The sequence below is a fragment of the Prunus avium genome, chromosome 2 (assembly GCF_965620075.1).
Source record: "Prunus avium chromosome 2, drPruAviu1.hap1.1, whole genome shotgun sequence".
Lineage (NCBI taxonomy): Eukaryota > Viridiplantae > Streptophyta > Magnoliopsida > Rosales > Rosaceae > Prunus > Prunus avium.
This window is the reverse complement of record NC_142285.1, coordinates 11,783,589-11,793,599: the sequence shown is the minus strand read 5'-3', so window position 1 is coordinate 11,793,599 and position 10,011 is coordinate 11,783,589. Positions and strand designations below refer to the sequence as shown.

Below are 10,011 nucleotides of genomic sequence, written 5' to 3'. Positions count from 1 at the left end.
CCTCCCTCTTATCCCTATAAATAGAGAAGTCTTCAAGCCTCAAACAACATGATCAACCCCATACACTCTAGGTGCAAAGCCTGGAATTCAAAACCCCCACACAATTCACTCCAGCCATCCTCCACACTTCCATAATCCCATCAACCCCATACACTCCAGAAATCAACCCAATACTCTAAACTGCCCCAAATCATCAAAACAGCTCCAAAAAGCCTCCCTTCCATTTCCCTACGAATTTCCTTTTTCTCAGCCATCACCACTCACCCAAACTCATCCCAAATCACCTACTAGCTGTCATACATCATTCTAGACGTGGGGAAGCTCTTGGAGAAGCATTAGACGTGGAGAAGCACTTGAAGAAGTCTTGGACACCACAAGAACTTTAGAAAAGGGTTTTTTCTACTCTTATTGCATTCCTTATGTTTTCTCATTTCTATCTAAGTTTCTTTTCCATTATGAGCAGCTAATTTCATAACTAGGGCTTCGATGTAACCTAACATGAATATTCTTGGTTTGAATCAAGAGTAGACACCATACTTTGATTCAATTTGAACTATGAATAGGAAGAGTATGTATGGACATTCGGCAACAGGGATTAGATACATGCTTGGTTGTTTAAATTGTTCTTCTATGTTTAATGGGTTCCTAATGCTTAATTTTAGGTTAGACAACAGATGATCAAATTAGGGAATTAGGGACACAAGGTTAGAACCAGACACCATGGCCTAATCATACTTTAGCTAGAATCAATCTTTGAATATGGATTAGACTTGTTACTTGACTCCTTATAACCCAGGATTGAATTGTTATGGTGATTCGAATGCCCTAGTCTCCAAATCTGTTTTCCAGCTCTTAAAACCACTCTTTGTTACACTTACTTACTTTGCCTTGGTTTGCAATTTCATTTTGCTTCTTTTGTTCAACAATCACAATCACTCTTGTTTTAATTTATGTTTTAGACTTAACCTCCTACTTTCTTGAATTTGGTAATCTAAGTACATAACTAATTTTAACTTCTCAGTCCTCGTGGGTACGACCTCGTACTTGTCTTGCTATACTACTAATTGCCCCGTACAATTGTGAGTTAACATAATATTAACAACACTCACAAGTGTCAAACAAAGAATTCTAAGTTGTGATCCTGCAAATTAATCCTTAGACCTGAGACATCACAGTTGTCTTGTGTATATGTTTTTTCTCTTTGAGAGCACTATACGGTCGTATCAAAATGATGTGACTTAAAGGTGCTCCTCAGGATTCTCAGTGTGTACGCAGAGACAGGTGAATGTACAACAAGGAATCTCTACTGTTAGTAAGAAGAGAGAATACTCTAAAGATATTATTCGTGAATCTTTGGCCAAAGTATTGGATGAAAATTGAAACAAGAACGTTTGCAATTTCATCAAATTGAATCATATAATCAAGAGATGTCATATTAGGTATTTTGACACAAGTTTACCATATCCCGAGAATATGACATAGAGTATTGAATTAGAGAATGATAGAATTGCATTGTAATCACAAACTGACTAGTTTCTCTAAATTAATTCTTTTTAGCTTGGGTAGCCATGACATACTGCTGGGTCTCACTCATGGATTGTGGAAGCCCAGTAAAGACTAATTATAATTAGCCTTAGCCAACAGGGAGAACTGTATGGAGGGATACAATTCACACTTGATTCAGAGTGAATCAGTCATACCCACTGTCTCTCTAATTAGAACCTATAAGATCGTACACCGAAAAGGAATCGATTGGGAAATTATGAAGAGAATGAATGATTTTGTGACTTAGTCAAAGTCAATGTGAAAGTCAAAGGTCAAAGTCAAAAGTCAAAAGTCAAACGATTGCCCGACACTTAACACGGTCAACTAAGGATGACTGGGACCAACACTCGTTAGACAAGTGAGTGATTAAATTAGTTAAGTCACTATAGTAATTAAATTGATTAGATTAATTTAATTATTCAATTAAAATTATGAAAATTTAATTAAAGGTCCCATATGACTTGGAAATTCAAAAGGGATTTGACCATATGGACTTAGGCATATATGTGACACATTATAGGATTAATGTGTTTGACCAAGATAGCAAAAGATGACACACAAAAAGGGGGTGTGGCTACACTAGGGCTTGGGGGCATTTTTGTCACTCTTGTGACATTTTTGATCCTATAAGTGTGTAGCTATGAAATCCTATCATCCTAGGGTTTTTCAAGTTGGTGAAATTGGAAGAGAGAAAACATCAAGCTCTCTCTCCCTAACCCCTTGAATCTGTCACATCAAGTGAAGGTGCTAGCACCACTCTTCACTTGTTGTCTACTCATTCTCTCATCCCATTCAATCCTTGGTAAAGAGCTTTAGGGAGATGCATATCTTTGTACCTATTTGGAGAGCTACAAGGTGGAGAATCAACATCAAAGAGAGAGCCAACAACAAAGGGACCACTCCCTCTACTTGAACACCATTCTTGGTTTCAAGATTCGCTCCAAGGGTATGAACATCTTATCTTTCTCTCAAATAGGATTTAGAGAGTCTTTGGTGCACACTTTCATAGACTTATAAAGATTGGGACTAAATGAGACTTGCATGAATCCCTAGTTTATTTAATGTTTCCACTCTTACTTTCGTTTCATATTAGATATGGCATGCTAGCTGATTTATACTCACAAAGTTTGGTTGTAGAGTTTTTAGAAATCTCTACACAACACCATTCCCACAATATTCCCTTCAAGTGGTATCAAGAGCCAAGGTCTTTGAAAAGGTGCACCCTTTTGAGTTTTATAAAGAATATGGGCTTAGTTTCATGGTTATAAATGTTATAACATATCATATCTTTCATGATTGATTCACATGTATGCTTGATACTTGGAATTTTGGATGTTGCATGAAATAGATTTTTCAAAATGGACAAAGGGGGTGACAACATCCTTGGGGTTTTTGGTCTTGTGTGTTTTTCATGCTTATCTAATATACATTGTTGTGTTGGTCTTGAAATTCTAAACACAAATATGATTTTTCAAAGATTTTAGGATTTTATATGATTTTATAAAAAGGTTTTGAAAGAATAAGAATGTTCTTTATGTTCTTGAGATTTTCATGAAAAGTTCTTTTTGATCCCTAGAGAATATTGCTTTTTGATTCATGGAATTGTATGAGATATGATGGTTACATGTTAGTCAAAAATATTTTATGACAAGGGCCATAGGGTTGTACCTTGTGTCTCCCATTGCCCCAATGAGAATAAAGATGCTTTATGGGTACAATTTGGAATGTCGTGACAAGTGGGACCACACACACAAAACCTTACCCCCCACCCCTTGCAAATTTGGGCAGCCACTTAGGGAGACCCATTTTGGGTCTTCATGCAATTACACAAAAATGTTGGGTCCAAATTTGAAAATGTAGTATTTTCGGTTTTGGCCCATAACTTTTGAAATTGCAAATTTTGCCCAAATACACTAAAAACAAAACTGTTTTGTCTTTTAGTGAAACATTAAAATTTTATGTTTGATTTAATGTTCCATTGGAAATAAGCCCATAGGTTCTAAAGTCTCAATTTTTTAATGTATCATATCCTTTATTGTTTAATTTGATTAAATGATTGGAATAAGGATGATTATGGACTTAAGGCCCCAAAAATCAAATTGAGCTATGTGATTGGCCGTTAATTCATTAGATGAATGGGTTTGATTGAATGGATGGATTGTAACTAATTATATTTTTGAAGTTGCTTAAATTAGCAATTGGTTTGTAAATTAAATAGAAGCTTGCATGCTTCTCCTCTCTCATTCTCTTATGTAATTTTTATCTCCCTCCAAACACAATTCCCTCAAGGTCCATTGGGCCTTGAGTCTTCTATAGAGATTAGGAAGAAGGGAGCCCAAGAAGGAGACAAAGGAGAAAGAAGATTAGTTAGGGACTTTGAGAATAGTCTTGGGTCCAATGCCCATCAACCATGAATGTTTTAAAGAAGTTAAAACGCGTAATAAAATCAATCACCCTCCAAAGACCTAGATTCAACATCTTGGCTCGATGTTGAATCGAAATAAAAAGTCCATAATCATCCATGAGCCTAGAAACAACTATTTAACCATACTTAAGAAATGCAAAAGGTATTTCATTAATAGTAACACATATTCCCAATTTCAAAATAAAATAGTTTTATGAAATTGGTTTGAGTTTTTGAAACTAAATAGTGAGAGTATAATGTAACTATTAATATGTTTAAATGGAGTAATAGTTGTCCTAGGACAATATGTTGTCAAAACAATTAAAGTGTTTAACAAGATAAAAGCTGAGACCCAAAAACTCCCTCAATCAATTGATAACATTAAGTCGATAAACGAAAGGCATTCTTGATGTCCTTTGCATGGCCTTCCACCATGATGGATTCCAAATGTGCATGACACTTGTGAAGGCTTGCCTCAGACATAGGGAAGTTGATAGCAATGACGCATGTTTAGGAGGGATCCATTTCCTGCATTTGATGTTGCAAAGGTAGGAACAAGCATAGGCCAACATTCTAATATGATGAGGTTTCATGTTTGATTCCTACACAAAGCAAGCATGGTGGGCTAAGACTTAATTAGTACATTGGGACTTCACGACAACATTCGGGGGTTCACATTTGCTAGAGGCCAAATGAAATGGGTAATCACATCAAGATGTGAAGAGGTGTCTGCCGCGCAAATCTCACGGCCTGGAGTTCCGGGCCGAGGGGATATGCGTTAACACGCGGTTTCCTGCTTTTGGGTGCGGTGCGGTTGTGCGCGGGCGTGCCAGCACGGTCTACCGTGTGTCGATGTGTTGATGAGTGTTGGATGGATAAGTGGTGCGCCTGTTTGAACTCGTCTTCCTAATCAAACGATTGTAGCCGAGAGAGGAAATGGTCTCGGCTGTTAGGTTCACGGCCTGAACTACAAGGCCGTTGAGTGATGGTGTTGGTGGTGGGTTTTGGGCGGTGCTCCGGCGCGCTGCTCAGGGAGCGATGGTCGTGTGATATATGGGGTGAGTGAACGAACAACAAGGATGGTGCTCCGGCGCCTTGAAAATCAAGGGTCGTATGATATATTGATGAATGGATTTTCCTTACAATCTAACACTACTCTTAGGAAAGCAAGTAAAGATATTGAAAGTGCATTACAGGAAAAAATAAGTTGCTCCGTGGGAGGCTTTGTTTTGGTGTTGAACCCTTTGAATGTAGCTCGAGTCTTGTATTTATAGGAAGAGTCTCTGAAGGAGTAATCGAGGCTAAAAATCTGCATGGTGGAGCTTGATTGGAGCAAGTGGGCAGTCCAATCGACATTTGGGATCGTGAAGTATGGTGGTGTGACCCCAGAAATCCCGGTGAATCTCGACCGCCGCTCTTGATCGTGGGTTCTGAGCTTCTGGCCGTGGAGACGCATTTATGGCCTGGATAGCCGGTGAACCAATATCTCAGGATGTCAGAATTCTTGTGAGAATGTCCACGTCTAATCACTCTGATCCTCATCACCAAATCCTGACTTCAGTCACTTCCCACCTTCCCTCATGCATTAAATGCTTCCTTGTGGCCAGTGGGTTTGCTGCATTAAACAGGCACTACTTCATTAAATGAAGCCTGGGACCCTGTTGTCACGTGATGATTTTCCTTTAATGCCTTGGCTGTGATTTTGTTCGGCCTCGGCCTCGGCCTGCGCTTGAGGCCGAGATGATCATGCCTTAGCATTTCTTCTTTTGTCTTTAGGAAGGCGAAGTACCCTGGCGAAACGCTGCGTTTCAGTTTTTACGAACAAGTGCCAAGGCCGAGAGAAGGGGCTCCTTCGGCCAGCTTATGGCCGTGATTTATCAGGCACAAACATTGCCCCCACATCCCTGGATTCTTCGGCCTCGACATGGGTAGGGGCCGAATGGATTCTAAGGGATGGACCCTTCGCATTCCTTTCTGAAGTGATTGACAACTGGGTCATTAAATGCGCAGGCCAGTCGGCGCATTTAATGCCTCAAGCACGTCGTGTAGGCCACCATTGCCCAGGGCGTCGCTTCGACTCGTCAAATGAAACGACGGTCTCTAGATTTTCGACGTGTCATCGCGCTCTTAATTCACACGAGTCATCATTTTGCCCTGCCAATCGAAACATCGGCCACCATGTCTCTGTCATAATTTCGCGTGCTCTGAGTGCGCTGTCAGGCCTTTTCATCTTTCGAGATCATACCTCTGTTTTGAACTCCAGCGCCAGTATAAAACCCAAACTCCTTCACATTTTCCTTCACACTCCCAAGATCTCTGAGTTCATTTTCTTCGAAGGTTCATACTGACCTTCCCCAGTTTTCTTAACCCTCGTTCCTCAAACTTAAAATTATTTTCTTCGAAGGTTCATACTGACATAGAGCTCCCTACTGAAGGTGCTTCTCAGGAAGTACGTGGTAAATATGACAAGCACGTGGATGATGACTGCTAGGCCAAGTGCTACATTCTGGCATCCATGAATGAGGAGCTCCAGAAATAGCATGAGCATATGATGCATGTTGCTGATTGGCATCCATGAATGAGGAGCTCCAGAAATAGCATGAGCATATGATGCATGTTGCTGACATAATATCCCATCTCCAAGAGATTTATGGATAAGGCACACGCAACAAACGCTTCAACGCTATATTTGAGCTTTTGAAGACCAGGATGGTTAAGGGAGCCCCAGTCCACCAACATGGATTGAAGATGATAAGACTCATTGAGCAGCTGGAAAGTCTTAACAGTCCACTGGACCGTAACTTGGCCACCGACATCTTCGTTGCATCCTTTTCGGATTCCTTCTCCCAGTTTGTTATGAACTACAACATGGGGAAGATGGAGCACACACGCTTAGTGCTGCTGAACATGTGTGTGACTACTGAAAAGACCTTTAAGAGAGGAGGGAATGGGACCATTGCTGTTTTTGAGAAGGGTTCAACTTCTTCTGCTAAGCCCGGTAATAAGGGTAAAGGCAAATTTAATGCCAACAAGAAGAAGAAGGAATGGAACCCTAAACTCAAACCCAAGGGAGGCGTCAAGAAGAAATAGGAGGAAGGAAAAGAGGTGAAAGGACAGTGTTTCCATTATGGAGAGACGGACATTGGAAAAGGAATTGCCAGGCTTACTTAGCTAGCATGAAGGACAACCGAGCTGAAGGTACAATTTAATTTGTCATTAAAGTTCTAAGCAAATGTTTATACCTTACTTGAGTCTAACAAACAATGATCTATTGTAGGTCATGTTGTTGCACAAACAGAGAACAAGTAGGAAGCTCATAGAGATGAAGATTGCTGGGATTCAAAATCGTCAAGCAAGCTTTTATTTGTTTATGGAGATCTTTTAGAACGTATGAACTTATTTAGTTTATTTGGTTTGGGCATGTATAAAGAACTTACTTGCTATCTTCTTGTTTTAGAAGATAGTTTTATTGTTTGTATGACATAGCCACTAGTTTGCTTTATATATGACTATTCGTATTATGGTAATATGAAGTTTGATCTCTATATGCTTTGTGAGATGAATGCATGAAACTGTTCTTACATTGATTGTTTAGAATATTGAGATATGATAAATCTAATACAAAATGATTTCTAAACTGTTTTGGAGACCTTATGATATAATTCTGGCTTAATAAATATAATTTCACTTGTTGTTATATTTTATTCTCACCAACTGGATTTATGAATTTTCTATATTAATCTGGTGAACTTATTAGGTGAATTTATCTTTTGTAGGAAGTTGGAAAGCCAAAAGATGAAGACATACATTTGTCCAAGTTCAAGCCAGGTGTGAAGAGAATTGCTGGCGGATTTTATTGAAGAATTGATTGTGGGATTATTGTGATTATAAAGAGAAATAAAGAGGGAAAAGAGAAGACAAAACCTTTGAAGCTAAAGAGCCTATTTCATGTCATTCATAGCCATTTAACGCCCACTACCTCGCCGTTATTTCTTTTCCACTAACTCTCCACCATCAACACATGTTTAATCCAATTAATCCCTCACTTAAACCCTTCATTACCCACCACGAATGTATTAACTTCCCACTCACCTCATGGACTACTATAAATCATCCATCAACTTATTTGGCAAGGAAACCACCAGCGATAGATCTCTTTATCCATTTCATTCAAAATTTAGTTATGTTTTCCTTTGTAATGAGTTGCTAGAACTCTAGCTAAGGCTAAAGGGAATGTCCTTTGAGTAAGTTTGTGAATTGTTCTTTAATCCAATATACGGTATGAATTACTAAATTCTTTTATTTTTTGTTGTTCAATATTTTCATATTTTGATTGATGTTAAGTGCTACTATCTTTTCATGCATTCAATTATATTTTTCTCATTGTTAAGAACTGACTTAGCATGCTTTTAAATTAAAAGAATAGATATGAAGCTGAATAATCATTAATAAAAGATAACATTGAAAAATTAAATTGGTTTTAATTTCTTTATCTTCCGGTTAAAGTTTCTCAATGATAATTTTAATCGAGTTATAATTTGGATTAAAGAGCATGAAACGTATTTTGCTTAAAGAATTGAACCTTGATGCCTTCGCATTTCCATTATTGATATTTCATTTTTAAACTCAATCTCCACAACAATCAAATCAAATTACTTTTCCATTATTGATATTTCATTTTTAAACTCAAGCCAGGTGTGAAGAGAATTGGTACTTTTAATTATTTCTTTGTGTGCAGACATTTGCATACCTACTCCTTGAGGATACGATACTTAGACTTCCAAGATTATTACTACGTGTGACTACGTGCACTTGGGTAGACGCAACAAGTATATTAAGGACAACAAGATGACACCCCAGGATCAGAACCTGGACAACTGATAAGTATGTCTTTTATGTTAGAAAAACATAAATAAGACGAAAGGAGAAATATGCGAAGAGAATAGTATTAGAGCATCAGAGTGGAATGGTACACCTGAGTGACTCTGGTCGGATCCTAATTCCTATATTATAGGAAACAAACTCTAGAAAGTTATTCTAGATAATCTTGGACGTTGTAACATAGTTCATAACCAAAAGCAGTACATATCTTTATAAGAGAAGTTGATACGTCAACACCTTTTGGATGAAAAGAAAAATCTCCTGTATAGGAGTAGTTCCTACCGTGAAAGATCAATGCTCTTATAGTAAGAGAAATTATGATAGGGCAATAACTCAAACCGAGGAACTCAAGTCTCATCAGGCATCCAAAATTCGGAGAAACATTATATAAATGAGTTGTGTTGAACCAAAATAAAAATAAAAATCACTTGGGTTGCGTTTGTCTAAGCCCATGTCCAGCAGCCCTTATCTAATATAGATGATAAGTGTTGCAAAGAAACAAAAGAAAAAAAGCAAGTAAATCCAATTATCCCACATGCTTTTCAAATTTCAAAGCCAAAGGATAAAACAATTCAAAAGTGGGTTGATCCCACATGCAAGTCCCCTCATTTTCCGTGAAACTTGGTAATCCAGGTGCAAGAAAGGAGTTTATAACAAAGGGGAGTTTGACCAGCCAATCTAAAGAGAGGTTGGCAGTTCCGATATTTGTGGGACTTAGCCGATCTTAAGGGGAAAAAGAATTGAAAGTCCTCTAATTGGTTCTAATCCAAAGTAAGCCTATAAAAAGCAATGAAGAGGATGCAAAAGGGGGAGAGCCGGCAGGCTGTAGAGGGAGACATAAATAAAAAAAGATGTGGCAAGGCTTGGGGAAGAATGGAGCACAGCCATGATGAAGAAAAATGACAGAGGCAATCAAGGCTCCTCTCTTGAAGTCCCCCATGCTTGGGTATAAAACCCATAAATCAAACAAATGGATGGCAATCCATGTTGGGTGAGCAACCCGAAAATTCATTGGATACGAAATCCATTATTGGGTAAGAAACCCCAAAATTATTTGAATGTGCAAATTCATGGGTGTGAAACCCCGAAATTGTTTGGATGCAAATCCATGGGTGAGAAACCCCGAAATTGTTTGGATGCAAATTCATGGGTGTGAAACCCCGAAATTGTTTGGTTGCAAA

General features: G+C 38.4%; 1 pseudogene; it reads left to right on the top strand.

Annotated features, from left to right (window-relative positions):
* Positions 1 to 6,523: 6,523 nt before the first annotated feature.
* On the top strand, positions 6,524 to 7,258 carry LOC110771843 (uncharacterized; annotated as a pseudogene).
* Positions 7,259 to 10,011: the final 2,753 nt, after the last annotated feature.